Source organism: Oncorhynchus gorbuscha, linkage group LG18, assembly GCF_021184085.1.
Source record: "Oncorhynchus gorbuscha isolate QuinsamMale2020 ecotype Even-year linkage group LG18, OgorEven_v1.0, whole genome shotgun sequence".
Classification (NCBI taxonomy): domain Eukaryota; kingdom Metazoa; phylum Chordata; class Actinopteri; order Salmoniformes; family Salmonidae; genus Oncorhynchus; species Oncorhynchus gorbuscha.
In genome coordinates, this window is record NC_060190.1 from 19,617,388 (window position 1) to 19,642,634 (window position 25,247).

General features: G+C 41.9%; 2 protein-coding genes across 6 annotated transcripts in view; both read right to left on the bottom strand.

Annotated features, from left to right (window-relative positions):
• The window catches only part of LOC124002570 (signal-induced proliferation-associated 1-like protein 2), a 102,470-nt gene extending 81,387 nt beyond the window's left edge, over positions 1-21,083 (bottom strand). For all 4 annotated transcript variants that reach the window (XM_046310061.1, XM_046310058.1, XM_046310059.1 and 1 more), the window contains exon 1: positions 20,891-21,083. The gene's annotated coding sequence lies outside the window, so the exon portion shown is untranslated. The remainder of the gene's footprint in view (positions 1-20,890) is intronic.
• Positions 21,084-21,593: 510 nt separating this feature from the next.
• The window catches only part of LOC124003714, a 36,893-nt gene continuing 33,239 nt past the window's right edge, over positions 21,594-25,247 (bottom strand). For both annotated transcript variants that reach the window (XM_046312258.1, XM_046312257.1), the window contains one exon: positions 21,594-23,235. The gene's annotated coding sequence lies outside the window, so the exon portion shown is untranslated. The remainder of the gene's footprint in view (positions 23,236-25,247) is intronic.

Sequence of the window (25,247 nt, forward strand, 5' to 3'; positions counted from 1 at the left end):
ACTGGCCCCTAGCGCTAACCGCTAGGCTACCTGCCACCCTGACACAGGGTGTGTGTGAGTCACTAACTGGAGTTTCAGAACTCCCTCTTAAACAGTTTGTTTGTTTTCCTGTTCCAGACTGATAGCAGAGGAGCACACCTGTACATGGTGGAGTGAATTTTTACAGCCGCACAGCAGATCTTTCTGCAAACTGACCAATGACTATTGCAGTGTTTTCCACAAGCACACGGAGAAGCCAGCCAAATAGAAAAAGTAGCCGGCCAGGCTCCCCATGGATTAATTATCTGAGTAGAGGACCTTGTGCATTTCAGGTACAATAACAACTCGATGTTTACATCCCAGGACAAATTAGCTAGCAACAGCAAAATAGCCAGATAAATAGGACAAATTAGCTAGCAACTGCAAGCTAGCTAGCTAAATTGCCATAAATGTTTAATGCTTTTCGACCTGTCCCCAAATTAATATAATTGGTTCAGTTTGTTTGGATATTTCAACGTTAGTGTCGTGATCGCGTTTGGTGTGGGGGGACAAAATCAATTTGCACATGATGGCGGACGCACGCTCGAGTCTGGTTTGGGCATGGTGTAATGCTAGATTGCATTTTCAACCAGCAACTGTCAAGAATAACACTGATCAAATGTCAAATTTCACACTGTTAGTGTTACTTGCATCAACTGTTGTACAATATGATATAAAAACACAGGGAAAACTTAATTTTGACTGCACTTGGCCTTTAAAGAAAGATGTAAGAGTCAGTGGACTTCCACAAGCGTCAAGCATCCTTTTAAATGGGCATTTTCTCAGCTATTTGCAATACAGGTATGATTGAAGAATGAAGCAGGTGTTAAACATGGGCTTTGCTACACAGAAAGCAGCAGATGACTACTCCATTGTCAACACAAATCTGTAGACCTATATCAATATCTTCGAAAATATCATATACAGTGCAGTGACAAAGTATTTCCCCCCCCTTTCTGATTTTCTCAATTTGAATGTTATCAGATCTTGAACTAAAACCTAATATTAGATAAAGGGAACAAATAACACAACAATGACATACTTATTTCATAAATAAAGTTATTCAACACCCAATGCCCCTGTGTGAAATAGTAATTGCCCCCTTACACTCAATAACTGGTTGTGCCAACTTTATCTGCAATGACAGCAACCAAATGCAGAGCAATTACTTTTTCACACAGGGGAATTGGGCGTCACATACTTTTATTTATTTAATAAAGTTAGAATTTTTTTGTAAACTCCGGTTTCTTTTATCTAATATTATGTTTTGGTTGAAGATCTGACAACATTCAGCATAAGAAATATGCAATTTGGGAATTTCAGAAAGGGGGCAAAGACTTCTTCACAGCACTGGAAGCATCATTAAGAGAAAAAATGTATTCAGTTAGTTCGACATCTTTTATAAACTAGTCAAGCTTGCTATTCGTAAATCAGAGCACAGAAAATAGCTGATGCGCCCCCACTCCGTAGCTGCATATGAAACACGCCAGGGTCTAACAAACTTTTTCCCGGACATGGTGTAGCTCTTATGTGGTCATGCAGTACCTATAAGGTTGGCATGCCTTCTCTCCATATTCAGCTATTAAACAAGCTACATTTGGTTATTATATGTATTTAAAAAGCGATGTAATATAATTTAGCAATGCAAGTCATTACTTTATTCTTTCAAATTGTATTATATTAGTTGCATTCATTTTTGTTTCTAAAGTATGTAATTGAGAAGATGCCCCGTTAAGACAAACTTTCCAAAAGAGAAAGACCTGGCTAAAGTAGGCTAGCCAAGACAAATGCTAGGTGTCTTTTTGCAGACTATCAACAGTAACCAACATATTGCTAGTACGTTCACTATTGGAGGTCAAACACTTTAAATAAGCTCAGCGAGTAGATTGATGGGTGCTTCTTTTTGCTCTTGACAGCTCACGTGTGCTGTGTGAACGTTACTTCTGTACCTGCCGGTGGGGCGGGAGTAACAGCCTTGGGATGGGAGTAACAGCCTTGGGATGAGAGTAACAGCCTTGGGATGAGAGTAACAGCCTTGGGATGAGAGTAACAGCCTTGGGATGAGAGTAACAGCCTTGGGATGAGAGTAACAGCCTTGGGATGAGAGTAACAGCCTTGGGATGAGAGTAACAGCCTTGGGATGAGAGTAACAGCCTTGGGATGAGAGTAACAGCCTTGGGATGAGAGTAACAGCCTTGGGATGAGAGTAACAGCCTTGGGATGAGAGTAACAGCCTTGGGATGAGAGTAACAGCTAACGAGAAGTGCACAAAATATGTTTTATCGCCATGTTTCTGGTTTGCAATGCTCATTACTTTCAACAAATGTAGTAAATCAGCCATGTGGTGTCGATTTCAATAATTAATGCTATTGGTTAGGAATGTATGATAATGAACCATGAGCGACCATCGCAATGTTGCACGAACACAATATTTTGCCCTACAATATTAAAAATCGGACTAAAATGGATCATCTTATGATATTAGCCATCATTTTCTCATTTCACTGTAATGGGAATGTAGTAGGAAGTGGTTTTCCCCGATTTCAATGACTATTGATGCTTAACCCAACCAATCAAGTGTGCTCCAGCTGTCCTTGTCATGCGTGCTCCTCGTCTCTTGATAGAAAAAAATGTTGTTGTTATTCTCCTCGCAAAACGGCAAACTCGTCATATTTCCATGGTTTGACATAAGGTAACACTCAAAATCATAAACATAGATTTCTAACCACTAACCTGTCGATACAAGTGAAAGTAAGAAGCTGGTCCATCAAGGTAATTGATTAAGGCATAATTCTAATGTCATATATACATTTTAAAAATCAGTCACTTTAAATCAGTCAGCAGACGAATAACCAAGACTAGCTAGCAGGACACTTGAAACCTATGCTGTAATTTAGTGACTAGATGGGCTAATATCTACATAGGCCCATTATCAGCAACCATCACTCGTGTTCCCAATGACACGTTGCACACGTTGTGTGCAATTATGTTAGCACAGCTGAAAACTGTTGTTCTGATTAAAGAAGCAATAAAACTGGCCTTCTTTAGACTGGTTGAGTATCTGGAGCAGCAGCACTTGTGGGTTCGATTACAGGCTCAAAATGGCCAGAAACAAAGACCTATCTTCTGATACTCGGCAGTCTAGTCTTGTTCTGAGAAATGAAGGCTATTCCATGCAAGAAATTGTCAAGAAACTGAAGATCTCGCACAACACTGTGTACCACTCCCTTCACAGAACAGAGTAAATTGGCCCGGCATTGTCCGGGTTAGGGGAGGGGGTTTTGCTTGGCTCAATCGCACTCCAGCGACTTCTTGTGGCGGCCGGGCACTGCCTCCGGGTTAAGTGTGTATTAAGAGCGCGGTTTGGCGGGTCATGTTTCAGAGGACGCTTGACTCCACCTTCGCGTCTCTCGAGCCGGTTGGGGAGTTGCAACGATGAGACCGTAATTGGAGATCACCAAATTGGGGAGAAAAAAGGGTAAAATACAAACAAAACCTCAAATTTTCAATTACTCCTCAGTTGAGTTTACTTCACATTTAGGTAGCTAATGTAATGAATTTGTTTGCTAGGGCAAGTCTAGATAGCAATAGCTGTATTATGCCCACAGTGAAGTTTCAGTCCGCTGGGTGCATCTCTACAGTATTGGCATATCTCTGGGTGACATAGACATCCCCATGCATGCACCATATCAAAATATGATTGATTAAATATTGCACCGTCCCATTCTCTGGGCTCTGTCTGCAATCATAACCAGTAATATCTACCAGGAATAATATAACAGATTCACCAAACATGTAATATTATTCAATGAATTATGAATGACCACTGGAGTCTGACACTCCATGTAAAGAAAATATATATATAATATATATGATATTTATTGCATCACTCAAAATCTTGCAAAGTATATTATGCTAGAGGGGTTAATAATATGATTTATTTGTATTTTTATGATTTATATGAAAATCAGGTCATGAGCATACTTTGAAATTAATAAGGGAGAGGTTCAAACGTAGGCTAAGTCTGGCATAAGCGTAATCCCACACTTTACAATAAGTTGGAACAGTGTTTCCTCCGACACATTGGTGCGGCTGGCTTCTGGGTTAAGCGGGCGGGTGTTAAGAAGCGTGGTTCGGCGGGTCATGTTTCGGAGGATGCATGACTCGACCTTGCCTCCCGACCCCGTTGGGGAGTTGCAGCGATGAGACAAGCGCGAAATTGGAGAGAAAAGGGGGGTAAAATAAAATAAGAGGGAAAAGAGGGGTAGCAAGTGAGGCCCGTACAAAGGAAGAGTAGAGGTCAGACAATGACAGAGAGAAAGAGCAATAACTGAGCATCTGAAAACAGAGAAATCATTAGTAGAGTGAGAGAAGACACAGCAGACAGCCACTGAAGAAATAAAAGATTGAGTGAGGGACAGAGCAGACTAAAAGCCTCAAGAGAGACAGAGAGCAGAAATAAGACAATGACAGAGGAAGAGGGGAGCAAGTGAGTGAGAGAAAGAGAATGCATGTTTAATGCCCCATTGGGTACATCAGAGCCCATCCCCGACCCGGAGGCAGGTCTGGAAAGCCTCAACCAAGACAGTGCTACCCCCCCCCACACCCCCCTTTACTTCTCCCTCCACTTCCCTCCTCAGGGGAAATAATTTGGGGGAAGGCATGGGCTCTGCCTGCATCGATGCCTCCTTCAGCAAACATGTCTCCTGGAGCAGTATGTCCAGAATCTCTGAAGAGTGGTCACCTTTGACCTCAAGTCTTTCAGGGCTAATGATCTCATGTAGTCTGCAAGACTTGACTTTTTAAAGGAGGCAGGCAGTCATAAGAATGTGTATCCTCTGTTTTTTGTGTTTTTTTTCACCTTTATTTAACCAGGTAGGCTAGTTGACAACAAGTTCTCATTTGCAACGGCGACCTGGCCAAGATAAAGCATAGCAGTGTGAACAGACAACACAGAGTTACACATGGAGTAAGCAATTAACAAGTCAAGAACACAATAGAAAAAAAGGGGAGTCTATATACATTGTGTGCAAAAGGCATGAGGAGGTAGGCGAATAATTACAATTTTGCAGATTAACACTGGAGTGATAAGTGATCAGATGGTCATGTACAGGTAGAGATATTGGTGTGCAAAAGAGCAGAAAAGTAAATAAATAAAAACCGTATGGGGATGAGGTAGGTAAAAATGGGTGGGCTATTTACTGATAGACTATGTACAGCTGCAGCGATCGGTTAGCTGCTCAGATAGCAGATGTTTGAAGTTGGTGAGGGAGATAAAAGTCTCCAACTTCAGCAATTTTTGCAATTGGTTCCAGTCACAGGCAGCAGAGAACTGGAATGAAAGGCGGCCAAATGAGGTGTTGGCTTTAGGGATGATCAGTGAGATACACCTGCTGGAGCGTGTGCTACAGATGGGTGTTGCCATCGTGACCAGTGAACTGAGATATGGCGGAGCTTTACCTAGCACGGACTTGTAGATGACCTGGAGCCAGTGGGTCTGGCGACGAATATGTAGCGAGGGCCAGCCGACTAGAGCATACAGGTTGCAGTGGTGGGTGGTATAAGGTGCTTTAGTGACAAAACGGATGGCACTGTGATAAACTGCATCCAGTTTGCTGAGTAGAGTGTTGGAAGCAATTTTGTAGATGACATCGCCGAAGTCGAGGATCAGTAGGATAGTCAGTTTTACTAGGGTAAGTTTGGCGGCGTGAGTGAAGGAAGCTTTGTTGCGGAATAGAAAGCCAACTCTAGATTTGATTTTCGATTGGAGATGTTTGATATGAGTCTGGAAGGAGAGTTTACAGTCTAGCCTGACACCTAGGTACTTAGATGTCCACATATTCAAGGTCGGAACCATCCAGGGTGGTGATGCTGGTCAGGCGTGCGGGTGCAGGCAGCGAATGGTTGAAAGGCATGCATTTGGTTTTACTAGCGTTTAAGAGCAGATGGAGGCCACGGAAGAAGTGTTGTATGGCATTGAAGCTCGTTTGGAGGTTAGATAGCACAGTGTCCAAGGACGGGCCGGAAGTATATAGAATGGTGTCGTCTGCGTAGAGGTGGATCAGGGAATCGCCCGCAGCAAGAGCAACATCATTGATATATACAGAGAAAAGAGTCGGCCCGAGGATTGAACCCTGTGGCACCCCCACAGAGATTGCCAGAGGACCGGACAGCATGCCCTCCGATTTGACACACTGAACTCTGTCTGCAAAGTAGTTGGTGAACCAGGCAAGGCAGTCATCCGAAAAACCGAGGCTACCGAGTCTTCTGATAAGAATATGGTGATTGACAGAGTCGAAAGCCTTGGCAAGGTAGATGAAGACGGCTGCACAGTACTGTCTTTTATCGATGGCGGTTATGATATCATTTAGTACCTTGAGCGTGGCTGAGATGCACCCGTGACCGGCTCGGAAACCAGATTGCACAGCGGAGAAGGTACGGTGGGATTCGAGATGGTCAGTGACCTGTTTGTTGACTTTGCTTTCGAAGACCTTAGATAGGCAGGGCAGGATGGATATAGGACTGTAACAGTTTGGGTCCAGGGGGTCTCCCCCTTTGAAGAGGGGGATGACTGCGGCAGCTTTCCAATCCTTGGGGATCTCAGACGATATGAAAGAGAGGTTGAACAGGTTGGTAATAGAAGTTACGACAATGGCGGCGGATAGTTTCAGAAATAGAGGGTCCAGATTGTCAAGCCCAGCTGATTTGTATGGGTCCAGGTTTTTCAGCTCTTTCAGAACATCTGCTATCTGGATTTGGGTAAAGGAGAACCTGGAGAGGCTTGGGCGAAGAGCTTTGGGGGCGGAGCTGTTGGACGAGGTTGGAGTAGCCAGAACATTTTGGAGTTGGCTACAGGATGCAAACTTCTGCCTGAAGAAGCTGGCCTTAGCTTCCCTGACTGACTGCGTGTATTGGTTCCTGACTTCCCTGAACAGTTGCATATCGCGGGGACTATTCGATGCTATTGCAGTCCGCCACAGGATGTTTTTGTGCTGGTCGAGGGCAGTCAGGTCTGGAGTGAACCAAGGGCTATATCTGTTCTCGGTTCTGCATTTTTTGAACGGAGCATGCTTATCTAAAATGGTGAGGAAGTTACTTTTAAAGAATGACCAGGCATCCTCAACTGACGGGATGAGGTCAATGTCCTTCCAGGATACCCGGGCCAGGTCGATTAGAAAGGCCTGCTCACAGAAGTGTTTTAGGGAGCGATTGACAGTGATGAGGGGTGGTCGTTTGACTGCGGCTCCGTAGCGGATACAGGCAATGAGGCAATGATCGCTGAGATCCTGGTTGAAGACAGCGGAGGTGTATTTGGAGGGCCAGTTGGTCAGGATGACGTCTATGAGGGTGCCCTTGTTTACAGATTTAGGGTTGTACCTGGTGGGTTCCTTGATGATTTGTGTGAGATTGAGGGCATCTAGCTTAGATTGTAGGACTGCCGGGGTGTTAAGCATATCCCAGTTTAGGTCACCTAACAGAACAAACTCTGAAGCTGGATGGGGGGGCGATCAATTCACAAATGTTGTCCAGGGCACAGCTGGGAGCTGAGGGGGGGGGGGGTCAGTTGCAGGTGGCAACAGTGAGAGACTTATTTCTGGAGAGAGTCATTTTCAAAATTAGTAGTTCGAACTGTTTGGGTATGGACCTGGAAAGTATGACATTACTTTGCAGGCTATCTCTGCAGTAGGCTGCAACTCCTCCCCCTTTGGCAGTTCTATCTTGACGGAAAATTTTATAGTTGGGTATGGACATCTCCGAATTTTTGGTGGCCTTCCTGAGCCAGGATTCAGACACGGCAAGGACATCAGGGTTAGCAGAGTGTGCTAAAGCAGTGAGTAAAACAAACTTAGGGAGGAGGCTTCTGATGTTGACATGCATGAAACCAAGGCTTTTTCGATCACAGAAGTCAACAAATGAGGGTGCCTGGGGACATGCAGGGCCTGGGTTTTTCTCCACGTCACCCGCGGAACAGAGGAGGAGTAGAATGAGGGTGCGGCTAAAGGCTATCAAAACTGGTCGCCTAGAGCGTTGGGGATAGAGAATAAAAGGAGCAGATTCCTGGGCATGGTAGAATATATTCAGGGCATAATGCGCAGACAGGGGTATGGTGGGGTGCGGGTACAGCGGAGGTATGCCCAGGCACTGGGTGATGATGAGAGAGGTTGTATCACTGGACATGCTGGTTGTAATGGGTGAGGTCACCGCATGTGTGGGAGGTGGGACAAAGGAGGTATCAGGGGTATGAAGAGTGGAACTAGGGGCTCCATTGTAAACTAAAACAATGATAACTAACCTGAACAACAGTATACAAGGCATATTGACATTTGAGAGAGACATATAGCGAGGCATACAGTTGTTGAATTGGAAGAGCTAGCTAAAACAGTAGGTGAGACAACAACAGCTAATCAGCTAGCACAACAACAGCAGGTAAAATGGCGTTGACTAGGCAGGGAGGGTCGGATTAACTACCCACAGAGCCTGAGTGCGGCTGGAGCCGACAGATAAAACATAAACAAGCAGAATGGAGTACCATGATTATTGGACAGTCCAGCATGCATCAGCTATGTAGCCAAGTGATCAGTGTCCAGGGGGCAGCGGTGGATGGGGCAGGGAAGCTAGACTGGCGAATATTATCCAGGTTAAAAAAACTGGCTGGCTGTGCAGAAGGTAAAAGGTCAAAGCCGCTAGCAGTGGCTAAAAATGACTAAATAGCTTGTAGCTAGTTAGCTGGTTAGCTTCTGGAGGTTCTTGAGTGTGTTCTAAAAATTCAAAATAATAGCGATTCCGGTTAGGAAAAAAAGAGGGGAAAAGAGCACATGAGGCTTTTGGTAAATGCTGGACTTGTTATATACAGCAGAATAGTTCAAGGCAGTGACGACTACAACAATAAAATATTTTTCTGGTGTTACATTACTAGTTCAAAATGCCTGTGTGTGTTGTGGAGCCGTTTGCTCTACTCTGAAAGTGCACAATGAGTGCTGAGTAAGGGAGGATTAGTCAGCCCTACAAATCCCTGCTCCCACACACACCATATATAAACTAGACACCAAAACACAACAGTCTAGTCTAGTAACACAAACACCCACCCAACACATGATTTTTCAATTACGGCAAACTCACACATTATGACCCAGTCATCCAACAACACATGGACCATGCAGATGAGAGCCAAGATTTTCAGACATTTATGCTAGATGTCTATATCACACATGAATAGACTAGCCCCATAGATAGCCTTTAACACACACGAAAACCCTGACCCCATGAACGATATCAGAAGAGCATTTCTGCCCATTATGGTGGGAATTTGAACAGTGCTACCACAGTGGATCTTTCTGCGATTTGACCTATGGCCTTTGAGTGTTCATGACCTTGTTGGCCAGAAATGACCATTGAATAATCACGTATGAAGACACCATCATCCTAAATAAATAAAAAGTCATACTATTGGGAATGATTACTATAGCAAACTATGCAAAGGGCATGTTATATGGTGATTCCGGTCGGTCACTACCCATTCTCTGCCGTTGCAACAAACTAAATCTGTTGAAACGGCTCTCGGGTCCACGTCGCCGCACTTGATTAGTGACCATAATTCCAATTAACCTCGAAGAGGACTGGGTCGTCTTCCATCTAATGGTTCCCTTTGTCGAACGGGGTACTCCTCACGTGACGGCGGCGGGTAAATCGGTTCGTCGCGAGGGCGATGAGCACAGTTAGCATGTTCACTATATCATTTCCACAGTTGCCTGAATGGCTTCGAGTTGATGGCCGAAATGGGATATTGATGGGCTTCCTGGTTAGCGGGGTCAACTTAGTGTCAATGTTATCCGGCTGGATGAGTGTGGCAGGATTGAGTGGAATGCCAGCTTCAAGAGAAAAACTGTTTTTTTTTGGTATGTGAAGCTGTTATACTAAGGCAATACGTAAACCATGAATTATGAATTCAATCCATAACAAAGCCTATGTGAAATCAAATCTCTTGCTGAGTAAGACACAGAGTAGTACTTTTAAAAGATTTAGCTTCTCTGAGTGAAGCATATGGTGGAAGCGCTTGACTGATTAAAAAAAAAACATCTCTTCCTCCTGTGTCTGGTGAGGCCTAGAGTGCTGAGGACCCTCTACAAACACATCCGAAAGGTAGCAGAGCAGCTGCTCCCAAAAGTGAAGAAGATTTAGAAGACTTAGTTACGCAATAACATTTCAAAGGGTCGGTACCAAAAAAAAAAGTGTTATTGTATCCCCAAAGCTTCTTACAAAATCCCTTTTGAGAGCAGTAAACATTGAGTAAACAGTTTAGTGTGGTGGCAGGGATAAACGTTTGGAGATTTGAAAGACATGTGGATCAGAAAAATAACCAAAATACACAGATGGTGTAAACAAAACAGAAGATTTTAAAACCTATAGGGAAACTGTAATTTAAAAAAGCATGACAACAAAAAGAGTACTCGATACCAATCCAAAGCCACTCGGAGAGGTTCACACTGTTGGTAAACAACTACATAACGAAACATCGATCATGAGGTCTCATGACTCTAGCTGGTTGGTTGTAGGGCTGGTGATATGGCCTAAAAATAATATTTAGATTATTTTCCAAACTTATGGGCGACTTATGATATCCATCTCAATTTCTGTAACGTTTTCTCTAAATAAGCTGTTGGAAAATTAAAGGTCAATGCACTGGATGTAATATTATACCTAGGCTAAATATAAGCATTCCACAATCATAACACCCACAAATAGTTTCATTATTAACCTGCTTTTTTGCAACAATCACTGATCGGGCTTTCAAGTACGTCTTTCTTAAATTTTGATTTTTGGTTACAAATTTAACCAGAACCATGCACATCCACTAATAATGACCAACTTGTTGTAGCAGGCGTTGTAGAACACAGGTCTCATACACAAGCCCTCAAGCACAAGGCCACGTGCTTGTGAGTAGACAGCTCATCTTTATACAAGTCTAGACAACATGGATCTATTTGCTTGCTAACACGGTAGAACAAATTGAACTGTTATGAATAGACCCTCCTGTCCATCTCCAACTGTTTGAACAACATAGCCTGTTCACTTTAAGATATTGAAATCAAGTGGCCTACCTGGATAAGAAGATCCTTATTTCTCAGAACGAGTTGCCAATTCCTTACATGAATGTGTATTTTTATGCTAATTTATAAAAACAGACTAGACAGCTAGCACATAAGTTTGTTGATAAACCTCAGAAGCAAATAGCGAGTTGAAACTGCTTGTTGTCGGAAAGGAAGAAGTTGCCGTTCGTCTTTGTTGTGAGTGTTGGTGTATAATTCTGTACATCACTTGGCCCTAGTTGGTAGGCATGCATGCATTAGTCTGATAGCCTGAATAAGACGAAATTGTCTGATTCAGATCATTCCTCTAACATGCAAGCCACCACTGTGACAGTAATCAAAACCATTAGGGCAATACAGTTGTTTAGCATCCAAAGCCACTCAGGCCTCCAATACATGTGGCCTAAAAGGGAATCAAACCCACACCCTTGGTGTTCCAAGCACTATCCTCCAACCAACTAAGTCCTTCTTGGTTCCTATAATAGCTGAACCACCAATATGGTGAATTTGTCTGCCAAAAATGTTCACAAAGACTGAATTTGTGTTTGCTAGCACTCGCCCTTTAAAGCTTCCGGCGACAAACAACTTCCTGCCAATATCAGCACGCCACATCATTTCCCTCAGCCAGCTCTGCTCGCCAGCACTTGATGAGATGACTTCCCATCCCAATTCATAAACGATATCAGTGGAGATAGAAGAGTCAAGTGAACCAGGAATGTCAAAGCAGATCCCAGAGGGCTTCCTATTGAGATGGTACTTTCGCCTCAATGAGGGGAAGGAATGCAGGGAGGGAAGGCCGGTAATCTTCTTTTTATCTCCCGTTCAAGGCTGGGGCCAGTAAGCCCCTTTTGCTCTGGGCCGGAGAAAACACAACACATTCCCCCAGGTTGTCTCGCCTCAGAGGAGCTGCAGTTAACCGTAGCATGGCCAGAGGTTATCACAAGCTTGACTTCTGGGTCAATGACATGGCAGACTTTGCTTTTCTGACTTTATATGAAAATAACTGGCAAGGCGGGCGTAGTTTTTTTAATGAAAGATTGAAAAATATGACTATAAAGAACCTTTTTATTTTTCATCTTTTACAAATATTTAATTTGGAAGACAGCTATACAGGTGCAAGCCCTTCTAAAGACTTAGTAACTTAGCGACACTAAGGGGAGAACTTCAGGGCAGTGACTGGTCATTTACAGGATTTTTACTTTTGACATGCAAGTCCTCAGAGAATCAGAGGATTCCCGGGGTTATGTGAGTGACCTATCATAGTTCGTCGTCAGCAACCTATAGGGATTATGTGAATACATCGCTCTGGGAGCAAAACAAACACAAAAAGGCTTTATTGCAGCCTTATGATTTTTATTTTATTGTAACATTTAATTAACTAGGAAAATCATTGATTGAATTGAAAACTATAATTGACAGACGTGGGTCAGCCACGTTGAGGGCACTTTCACCTTGACCCCCAAAATCATGAGTCCATCTGCCACCCCATGAAAAAAAATTGGTTGCTGTCTACAAATGGGTCTATACCATAACCCACCCAGTGTCATTATCCCAAAAATCATTCTAATGATAGTGTATTCCAGAAAAAGAATATTGTTGCACTATTATTTATCACCATCCACTGTAAATTACAAAGAATAACAATACTTTCCTACTAAAGCAGTCAGAGCAAACAACTCTTCCTTTACAGCACAAGAGAAAAGGTTAAGGAGGATTACATAAATTAATTTAGGATATACGGCTCATCATCCACCCACACAAACAAACCCACAAAGAAAAATAGAAATGTCATGGGAAATCACATCAGTATACGGAGGGAATTGTAGGCCAAAAACAACATCATTTGTACTCTATTGTCATCACGGGGACATTTAGTCTACATCCTCATTAATTCTTAGACAAATGGCTCGAAAGTTATTGTCTCCCCTGGCAATGAAAAATGGAAATACTAAATGGTTCCCATGTCGTTGCTGAAATAACACAAACTGTGGGATTCTCATTTGGAGTTGATAGCTCTGAGGGACTAAATGTAATAAAATACGATTAGTAAATCGAGCAAAGAAACATGATGCAAAGCATAGAATTGGAGAGTAATGTACCCCAAGGGCTAATGTATGCATTAATACAACAACAGTCACTTGTCATTCACTAATAATTGCAGAACCATTGTCACCGACACTGTCATCTGAAAAAAGCCTTGCCCAATCCTCAACTCCATTACTAAAGTGTTAAAGAGAAAGACACAAGAAACTTGTCAGCACAGCTGTCAAGATCCAATAGATAACTTAAAACGAGAAGGTGACCAAATATGCTAACCTTTTTGATTTCACCAGTTAAGACAAGCCCCAGATGCTCGTCTCTGTAGACACCCACTCTACTGCTTTGTAGCCCATCGCTACTCAATGGTTACGAAGGCCTCCAAGTGCCATAACGCTAAATAAACCCACTGTCTGTCGATTGCTTTTCTATAGCATACACATCCATGACAACTACTGGTGTTGCTTCACCAACCCTTTGGCAGGTGTTTCTACAATAGTCTGCTCTTCCTTTTCATAGACCTATCAAGCTCGATTCGTTGTTTTGTGGTTCCCCAGTGGACACCAACCGAGGAAGTGCCTGTCAATTAGAGGTTTATTAAGAGGTGAAATTCTTCACATTTTCACCTGGAGGCGTTTGCTGACATCCTGAAAACACCTTCAACCGTGGGTAAATTAGAGGTGGCTGTCTACTTTAAACGCAGTTCGTTTTGAGCAACGTTGCACTTGTCTTTGTTAGTAGTCTGATGTAAAGTTCAAAATGTCTTAAGATCTTAAGAAATTACCTATACTGAGCACTCTGGAAACAAAGGGTGTACTTAGCAACTGTATCAGCCCTGGCCTATTATTACTACCAACTCAAAGATTTCAATAATCATACATTCAGCCAAATTAAAATGTTACAAAAATAAACTCTCAGCACATCAGTCAAAAATACCCTTTGCACAAACCAATGAAACAAATACATTTACAAAATACCCAAAGTCCTCAATTATACTTGTCAGCAAAAAAAAAAAAAAAAAAAAAAACACACAGCATCCATTTGTCACATTTAATTTGCAATGCATCCAGTAGGTACTGCAGTTGGAGGTTGATTAAAAGCTTCCCCAGCCAAAGCACACAAGCATTCAGGCAGACTTGAGTGGTCCACATTCATAGAAATCACAGCCATTTTCAAATATTAAACATGTTGTCAACAGATTTTTTTTCACCCAGAAAAGGAAGGAACGTGTGGATGACTTATGAATGGAGATGGGCTATCTATTCTATTGGCGGTGATAATGCTTGGTCGTCAGTTTTTAAACCGTCTTTAATAGAAACAAACGTGTCTCTGAGGAGAAGTCGAAATGGATTGCAGTGTGGGCTATGGTGTCAGGTGTCGAGGCAGATGGCTGCATGTTTGGGAAAGGCCTTGCCAGCAGCTTGATCCACTCCCTTGGGAGTCACTGGTGCTGGCTAGAGAGAATTTCAGATGATAGCGTAGAGGCTCCAAACTGTTACAGAGACGGGGAATGGGGTTACCACACAAGAGTAGGCTAAATGTTATCCTTCCTTACAGAAGTATATTAGAATAGCAGTAGTGTTGATTCAAGTCATTGTTATTTCTACAAGGACCCACAGAGCCATAGCTATGAAGAAATGCTGACATATTACACACCAGAAATTATGTTTGCATTCTTCGAAACACAAAAAGTAGAAAGTTCATCAAAAAGGTTGCCTCAGTGTTTAAATATTTAATTGTTTTAATTCCTTCACTTAAATTAATCCAATCCACTTAATTGAACTTAAACCTTGACCGTGGTCTGTGACCTGAGTCACCTGACCAGTTTATGGAGCCAGCCCAGACACCACGCAGGCCCACAGTCGCCGCATAGTAATTACAGCTGATAATAGATGAAACACACAAACAAGATGAGCGACTAAAGCCTCCTGCACTGGTAAACCTGTTAATCCCATGTTTCACCCTGCCAGGGCTATGGCCCCTGTGACTGACTAGCTGGGCTGGCAAAGCAGGGTGCTAAGACCAGGTGATTCACGTTTGAATGTCACCGCGAGCAGTAGAGCAGAAGTGAGATGCCTTTCCCCGAGCTGGCGTCACCTCTTTAGGGCTCTCTGCTGCGATCATGGGGAAGGAGATGTTTCTTCATTGACCTGCAACTTAACTCTCTGTGGAGTTTACAGAGGAGTGGCGCCTCCCTGGCTACAGTCTCCTTTCTCCTGTGGTATGGAGAATTGGGGAATGAAGGGAGGTGATTGTGGAGGCAGCTCCTCCCTCCAGCTCCGTGGTGAAATCAAATCATTAAAGATCCCAGGGTGGCCCAGATGCATAAGGACGTCAACGGGGGTTCCAGCAGACACTTCCGGACTCCATGCAGGGGACACCAAGAAAAGGCCTGGCTACCGCTGTCCTTCGCACAGATGGCCCCGGCTCGCTAATCCCAGTCTGCGTCCATGCATTCCCTTGTTACCCGATACCGGGTCATAACAGAGCTGATATAGGCCGTTTTAAAATGTGTTTACCCAGTTCTAAAACCCCTTGTCTGTAACACCATCATTGCAGCCTTTCTAGTCATGCACATTGAAATAGGTCTACAAGCTGGCCTGCACTCAGGTTACACATGTGGATGATTCGATGTGCAGACTAACCTATCGCCAGTGGCCATTTTCCTGTTCTGCACCAGACAGGATTCTTGTAAAGAGAAAGAAAAGTGTGCGGCACAAAGTTGCAGACACCTGGTTAGGAATTGAAATATCTGCAGTACACTACTGGGCAGGGTAAGTAAAAGGTCAAGTGAAGGACAATAGGATAACTTGTTTACTCTACAGGAGTATGGCACTTAGTCCTTCCTCTCTTGACCTTGTTTGGAGGAACACAAAACACATCCGGATTGATTCTCTCTCACTCAATTATCTATAATCATGCAAACTATGCACATGATCTTCCCTACCATGTAGGATGCTGGTGATGAGATCACACTCCAATTATTTAACCTCCCCGGGGGAACCAAAGAGACAGGAGTACAAAGAGGTGGGGAATATGGAGAGAACTGGAGAAACTCGACTCGCAAACAACAGATCCAGCTAACATTACACTCCAATGCCCTACAGTAAGAAGTACTGTGGGTTTTCAAACATCAAGAGTGGGGAGAAGGAAAAGGGGAATGCAGATAGGGATTTGTGGATTAATTTCATCTACAGTGAACATCTTTCAGAGGGAACGACTTTCCCTGGCCTGCTTAAGGGTACCTTAATGCATACATAAAATACACTGAATACACTGCTCTGGAGTGTGGACTGCATCTATAAACGGGCTTGGCTCGTCTCAGCTGTCCAGCATTCCAGGAAAAGGATTAGAAAACTGAGTGGAAACAAAAGCTATGCTTTTTAATTAGCTGCCGCCAGTAAAGAAACTTGGAGTCCCATTGAGCGGGCTTGAGTGCTGACAGGCACTTTTGCAAATCCAGATAAAAGGAGCTAATCTGGCCAAACAAATCACCCTTAAGCTTGTCTTCTCAGGCGCTTGGCAATACAAATGCTATTGAATTTAGCCATATGAGGAGGGTATGCAGGCTAGTATTGGTAGCCAGTTATGAGCATTTTAGGCATGTTCCTGGGTGGATGGATTTTGGGAGCCAAAGGACCACAGCACTTCCCTTGTTGCCATAGCCATTTTTTGTAGGGATCCTCATAGGTTTTCCAAAATATTAAGTCCCCAAAACAAAATGGGATCTTGACTTGACCAAGTATACGGAGATGATTTTGCATTGTGAACTCGGTTTGAATGATAATCTAGGCTACTGTATTCTTGGCTGCCTCTTGAACTACCAAGGTCTATCCTGGAGAAAACTACACTCCTTTTTCAAAGTTGAGCATTTCTGTCAGATTCGTTTTCTCATGACCGATAAACCACTTCACAAGTCATTGTGTTTGACATCTCAAACACGCAACACATCAGCGAGCTATACGCAGCTGTACTTAGCCGGCGTTTCTCCAAAAGTCTGAAATCAAAAGTACCGCATTGTAGGCTGATGAAGACAACAGCTGTCAAGGTTAGCACTGCCACACTAGGTAGAAGAAACAGACATGGCTTCAATATAACCCAAACCCTTACACAGGTACCAGCTAGAACAGTTGACAAATTGTCCTCATGTACGCTTGTGTGTTTGAGACTTATTTTGATAGCATAGTGATGATATCACTATGTTATCATTGTTTAGCTATCAAAACACAATTATGTGTGTAGAACAAACTTAGCCAATTTGAGAAGTTATACTCAGTGGTGTAGTGGTGGGTATACGCAAGTATACGGTGTATAACCATTTATTTTTCAGTGGTCATTGCCTTTATTCACTTCTTAATGCCCAGGATACATATCATGCCCAGGATGGATACCATCAGAGACGGAAACATCCATTTGAAATATAGAAAGGGATCTAGCAATGCTAATGACTGGGCCTAAACGTCCTCAGGTAGATGGAAAGGCTTTCCCAAAAACCTTCTCAATTAAACATTACCTAGCAACAATGTAGCCTATGCCTAACTTGCTAATATTATCATGATTATTATAATCAATCCAGTTGCCATTTGTTTTGCAAACTCCATCTCATGTGCTACAGAAACACCACTAACAAGTGTTAGGTACCAGAGCCCTTGAAATAAAGGGTAACTACATGCAAATATAAAAAATGTCTTAGATTTGTCCCAGATCTCAAAAGTTGTCTCCTGATGTGGTTTACGCATTTTTGTGGAGTTAGAAAAACAACAACATTCGATCTTCTATTTTCTTTTTTTAAGTGTGAGCAAAAACTCGAGAAAAAAACATGCGCAAATCTGAAACCTGTGAATTTCTGACTCAGTTGACAGACTTATTTACGTGTTTCAATAGTAGGTCTACTATTAGCAGGCCCAAGATGTACTCTTAAGAAGCCTAATGTTTCCGTTACTCCTAAAGGTCAAAGGACCTCATGTTATTTTCAGAGTTAGACTGGCTCTGGCTGACAAAACAGCCAAATGCACCATCTAATTGCAATACGGTCCTAGAAACATAACCCGCTTCACTTTCATATCCCAACAAAATACTTTCACAAACACAAAATACACAGTGTTTTAACCAGCTTTATCACAGTTGTAGCTAATGTGACGTTTCTAGCAGCCTTCTTCTGTTACACACAGGTGTTCGGAGCATGTTAGATCACTAAATAGCACAATGGTCCCTCTGTCGCAAGTATATCTTCTGTAAACACTTGCTGTAACACGGCGATATGGTCTTGTGGGAACACTAACCCTATATAAGGTGCGTATCCAATTTGTAAGTCGCTCTGGATAAGAGCGTCTGCTAAATGACTTAAATGTAAATGTATCAATTGAACATTTCTCGCTGATATGAAAGATAAGGTCGTTATACTTCCAAAACTGTACCACAAGTAATGCATGTTAAGCAGCACCCACCCGAAGCATGCGCTCCAGCAGGTATATCTCACTGTTCCTACTTTGGCTGCCTTTCCTTCCAGATCTCTGCTGTCAATGAATAGAACGAACTTGGGAAACAAAAAAAACAACAACAAAAAATCAAGATTTTTTTTTTTTTTTTAAATCACTGAAGCTGGAGACTCATATACCCTTCACTAACTTTTAAGCACCAGCTGTCAGAGCAGCTCACAGCACATGTGCATAGCCCATCTGTAAATAGCCCATCCAACTACCTCATCCCCCATACTGTTATTTATTTTGCTCATTTGCACCCCAGTATCTCTACTTGCACACTCATCTTCTGCACATCTATCACTCCAGTGTTTAATTGCTATATTGTAATTATTTCGCCATTATGGCCTACTTATTGCTTCACCCCCCCTTATCCTACCTCATTTGCACAGACTTTGTATAGAACTTTCAATTGTATTATTTACTGCATGTTTGTTTATTCCATGTGTAACCCTGTGTTGTTGTTTGTGTCACACTGCTTTGCATTATCTTGGCCAGGTCACAGTTGTAAATGAGAACTTGTTCTCAACTGGCCTACCTGGTTAAATAAAGGTGAAATAATAAAAAAAATATTAAAAGTTCAGAACGAGTGTCGGGGCTCATAACAAAACTCCCCCGTGGACAGATGACGCCTTCATCCAATGACTTATGTGAAATGTAAAGGAAAGGAATCATGATCAAGGGCTAACTATCAAGGCTCTCGCATGCTTCAGTTCAGATGGCACCTAGACAAACGAGTGTGCTCGCATATTCCCTTAAAAGACTTTCGCTTAAAACAAGATTAAAGCAGGAAATGTACTGTTTGTCCATCTTGAGGCGCCATAGCCAGTAGCCATACACTTCCTCAAATCGTCAGAATGAATCTTAGATAACTCAAGAAATCTGTCATTGAGTTTGACTTTTTAGCTGAGGAGATCTTAATCTTGCAATTTGAAATACAACAATGTTTTTTGGTGCAGTATTTCTCAAGTGAAAAAATATGTAGTCTATCCTTGAATGACAAAAAACCCCCTCTTAATTTGAGAATCCCTACTGTTGACCAATGACCGACAAAAGGGGCGTTAGACTTTGGCCACCGAAATTCGGCTTTCCTCAAAAAAAATTTCGCGTACAAACAGCTGAAGAAACCCTTGCTGAAGACCAAAACATCACAACATGTCATTATTTCGGACGGGAAGTATTGCAGACACCTTTAAGCCTTCTGCATGTTTTGGCTAGGCGAACCAAACGAGGGTGCTTGCATACTCCCTTATAAGACCTTCGCTTGACAAACAAAAAAACGCTGTGTCTTGAAATGCCGTCCCACATGCACTTCCTCAAAATAGTCTGAATTAATCTAAGATAACTGAAGAAATGTCATTCATTTAAAAATGTTTTGTCAAGGAGATCCTAGTTGGACAATTTTACATATAAGATGTTAGGTGCAGTATTTTTCAATTACATTTTTCTGCATAAAACCATTAGTCCTTGAATTTACAAACAATTCATTGAAGAATCCCTACTTTCGACCAATCACCAATGAAGGGGCGTTATCTTCGGCTACCGACTTCGGCTTCCCTCAAGAAAATAAATGTGCGCACGAACAGCCGAAAAAAACTCGCGGAAGACAAACGTAAATGTCTTAATATATACACGAACTGTTCCAGATGGGAAGTATGTGGACGCCTTAAACCTACATGTACACCTTGTCCTGACAAAGACCAATTTGCGATTTATCATTTTAGGTGTGTATGTCACTTTCTCAGAATTCTTCAAAATTATTAGTGTAATTTTGGCAAAATTATTAGTGTAATTTTGGCAAAATGTTTGTATACCCACTTCTCCAGGCACCACTGTTTTTACTTCTTCCAACAGAACATGCAGTGAGTTTTGCAAATAATCACAATTGGACTCAAAGGAAAGAAGTTATTCGTAGAATCACGAACCGTATCGTATCAATTCTGGCTCCAAAATATCAGTCCAGTTTATAATTTATGAACGGTGTTTTGCTTCTAATGAAAAGTTAATGTCATTTGGGCTAGAGAGCCCGCTGTGGAGAGCGAACTCGCAGCACAATAGAATCGAAGACCCTTTTCAGATCTCGCTGTTGTTTTTACCATTCGAAACCAGATTTAGATGGTCAGGCCGACTCATAAAGCAGCATTCGGTTATGATACAATTTTAAGTTTTCAAATCAATGTATGCCTTAGTTATTCTTAGAAGTTTGGCTACTTTAATCGAATTACTTCTACAACAAAAAAAGCAAAACCTCAATGAAAAATATCTTACCTCCGACGAGATCTAGATATCCAATCCCATTTTATCCAAAACGATTAACTTGCAGGCTTAACATCCTAGTTGAAGAATAAACTGTGTTTATCAGTGACTTTATGCAATTGTAACTAGACAAAGCCCCGTCCCCACAATTCATGAACTGTATCAATAGGCCAAGCTGTGTGTCTAATACAACTAGTTTCTGTTGAGTCGCGCTGGCAGAATCGGACGAAGTCCCGCCTCCCCCATGCGGTCATTTGTTTAGGGATAGGCTGACCTACCGTGGCGTTGATGCTCATTTGTCCTCTGAGATGTCAATCATCACTTGTAATTACTGAAACATATTCACAAATAATGCAGAAAGAATGAGCATACAGTAATGAAAGATGAGCATAAATAATAGTAGTGACACTATCTTTCCAGTGCTGCTCGACAATGAAATTATGTAATGGCCTAGATTGTGTCCACATAAAGTAGCCTATATAAATGAAGGCTCTTAAATGGTCCATTACTGGCCCCAACTGGAAGTTTGCAGACCCACGAATTAGACTACAAATTGTCTTGATTTTTGTAACAGTAATAAAGTGAATATATCTGAGCCTGACCATCTAAAATATCTACTCCTAGAACTTCATGATAACTGAAAAAGGTCTCTCTATTACAACTAATGACAAACTACTTCAATTCAATATGAAGAGCCTGCAAATTCTTTGCTTTATTTATCTTTTTTTATTTTTTTTACAAAAGTGATTAAAATGATAAGTGATAGTCTATTGTACAGCAGGTTAAAATAGCAGTTTATGTGCCCTGCATGCAATTCATACACTGTTGTAAGAAATAAGGCACCAAGTGGCATTAAAGAGACAGAACAAATACATTTTCATAATATTGTATGGTATTCAATGGGGTAAGTCCATTCAGTTCAGTGTATTGCACTATTTGTGACCCTACATGTCTGATTTCTTCAATACAGTAATGTTATATTGTTTTATGTTGTATCATATACACTCAAGTTGTGTTAACAGCCAGTAACCAATGGCAAGAGTCACAAAGAAGACTATAGTGCTTCGGCCCTCCATTGGCCATTGACATCCATCAATTATTGAGTGGAAATCTGTTTTTGGTATGTGAAGTTAATCGGGTGTCCTGACTCTGTGGTCACTAAACATACCATGGCACGTATCATAAGTGTAGGGGTGTTAACCTTGATGTCCTGGCTAAATTCCCAATCTGGCCCTCATACCATCATGGCCACCTAATCATCCCCAGCTTCCAACTTACCTGGTAAAATAAGGGTTAAATAAAACTTTTTTTAAAAACATTTTTTAAAGGATGATACCTAGTCGAAATCCCAGTTAAGAGTTTAATATGGGGAATTCTAGCCAATTTCCCTCAAAGAACCATTCCCATCAAAGCATTAAAGAACCATTCCAGTCAAAGCATTACACAGGAAAAAAAGACATGAATCATTTTGTACAATGTGGCATCACAATACATTCATGACTCCTTTGGTCTTGTATGGATGTTTTCAGTCTCCTGTAGTGAGATTCTTGCAGACTGCTTGCCAGTGGTGTTAAGTACTTAAGTAAAAATGCTTAAATACTACTTAAGTAGTTTTTTGGGGTATCTGTACTTTACTATTTATATTTTGCCAACTTTTAATTTGACTACACTAAACATTTTCCCTGGCACCCAAAAGTACTTCTTACATTTTGACAGGAAAATGGTCCAATTCGCACACTTTTCAAGACATCCCTGGTCATCCCTACTGCCTCTGATCTGGCGGACTCACTAAACACACTCTTACTTTGTAAATGATGTCTGAGGGTTGGAGTGTGCCCCGGCTATCTGTTAAATAAAACATTTATTTTCAAATTGTGCCGTCTGGTTTGCTCATTATTAGGAATTTGAAATGGTTTATACTTTTACTTTTGACATTTAAGTATATTTTAAACCAAATACTTTTGGACTTTTACTCAAGTAATATGTTACTGGGTGACTTTCACTTTTACTTGAGTCATTTTCTATTAAGGTATGACAATTGAGTACTTTTTCCACCTCTGCTGCTTGTACACGATGATCCTCTGTCAATGAGGCAATGTGAAGTAAAAGTCCATCTGGAGTCAAAGTTGGAAAAGGGGGAGAATAAGCTGATCCTAGATCTGTGTCCATATCCCACAAACCATCTCAGAGTAGGAGTGCTGATCTAGGATCTGTCCATATAATCTTATTAATTTTGTTCTAAAAGGCAAACTAATCCTAGATCAGCACTCCTATTCTGAGACGCTTTACGTTTAGGGCCACTTTAATCTCTGGCTGGTTGGTCACTGGTCTGTGCGTCAGTGTGGCATCGGCACCACCTAGTGGGAGAAGGAACATCATGAAAATACGATAAATATTAAAATCGAATTGTTCAAGGCAAAACCAGTTCAATCTATTTCAGACAATGGTTCACTCAGAATGTTCAGGCTATATCTGTGTTAAAACAGACACATGCACTACAAGCTTTTCCTAATGCAGTGTCCATGTAGAACTTGATTTAAAAGTGTAAAAGTCTGAAACCTAAATCACTTTTATTTGTTTACTTAGGCTACACTTTGCTTGTGTGTGTGTGTGTGTGTGTGTGTGTGTGTGTGTGTGTGTGTGTGTGTGTGTGTGTGTGTGTGTGTGTGTGTGTGTGTGTGTGTATTTTATGAGAATTCTTGATCATCATGAAACCAATTGACTGTCAGCATATGGTCAAAATTATTTTTGATGTACAAATGTATGCATATTTCATGAGAATTAGGATCATGAAACTCAAGAGAAACTGATGTTATTTCTGCTTATCAATGCATGCATCAGACCTACCCAATCCCTAATATTTCTATGTGCTAATGCTTATCAATTTATTTTTTGTTGTTTCTTTGAGTATCCATCCAGATGGTGTTTTGATTCATAATCCATTGCATTTACTCAACTCACACCTCAAACTTGAATACGTGAAAAAGAGCCACCTCAGAAATCAGTTGGTTTGTGTGTAGAAAAATTGATGCAAGAATGTACAGTTGTGGCAAAAAGTTTTGAGAATGACACATTCATTTCCAAAGTTTGCTGCTTCAGTGTCTTTAGATGTTTTTGTCAGATGTTACTATGGAAAACTGAAGTATAATTACAAGCATTTCATAAGTGTCAACGGCTTTTATTGACAATTACATGATGTTGATGCAAAGAGTCAATATTTGCAGTGTTGACCCTTCTTTTTCAAGAACTCTGCAATCCGCCCTGGCATGCTGTCAATTAACTTCTGGGGCACATCCTGACTGATGGCAGCCCATTCTTGCATAATCATTGCTTGGAGTTTGTCAGAATTTGTGGGTTTTTGTTTTTCCACCTGCCTCTTGAGGATTGACCACAAATTCTCAATGGGATTAAGGTCTGGGGAGTTTCCTGGCCACAGACCCAAAATATCGATGTTTTGTTCCCCGAGCCACTTAGTTATCACTTTTGCCTTACGGCAAGGTGCTCCATCATGCTGGAAAAGGCATTGTTTGTCACCAAACTGTTCCTAGATGGTTGGGAGAAGTTGCTCTCAGAGGATGTGTTGGTACCATTCTTTATTCATGGCTGTGTTCTGTTTGTGAGTGAGCCCACTCACCTTGGCTGAGAAGCAACCCCACACATGAATGGTCTCAGGATGCTTTACTGTTGGCATGACACAGGACTGATGGTAGCACTCACCTCGTCTTCTCCGTACAAGCCTTTTTCCAGATGCACCAAACAATCGGAAAGGGGATTCATCAGAGAAAATTACTTTACCCCAGTCCTCAGCAGTCCAATCCCTGTACCTTTTGCAGAATATCAGTCTGTCACTGATGTTTTTCCTGGAGAGAAGTAGCTTCTTTGCTGCCCTTCTTGACACCAGGCCATTCTCCAAAGGTCTTCGCCTCACTGTGCAGATGCACTCACACCTGCCTGCTGCCATTCCCGAGCAAGCACTGTACTGGTGCTGCCCCGATCCTGCAGCTGAATCAACTTTAGGAGACGGTCCTAGTGGTTGCTGGACTTTCTTGGGCGCCCTGAAGCCTTCTTCACAACAATTGAACCGCTATCCTTGAAGTTCTCCATGATCCGATAAATGGTTGATTTAGGTGCAATCTTACTGGCAGCAATATCCTTGCCTGTGATGCCCTTTTTGTGCAAAGCAATGATGACGGCACGTGTTTCCTTGCAGGTAACCATGGTTGACAGAGGAAGAACAATGATTCCAAGCACCACCCTCCTGTTGAAGCTTCCAATCTGTTATTCAAACTCAATCAGCATGACAGAGTGATCTCCAGCCTTGTCCTCGTCAACACTCACACCTGTGTTAACGAGAGAATCACTGACATGA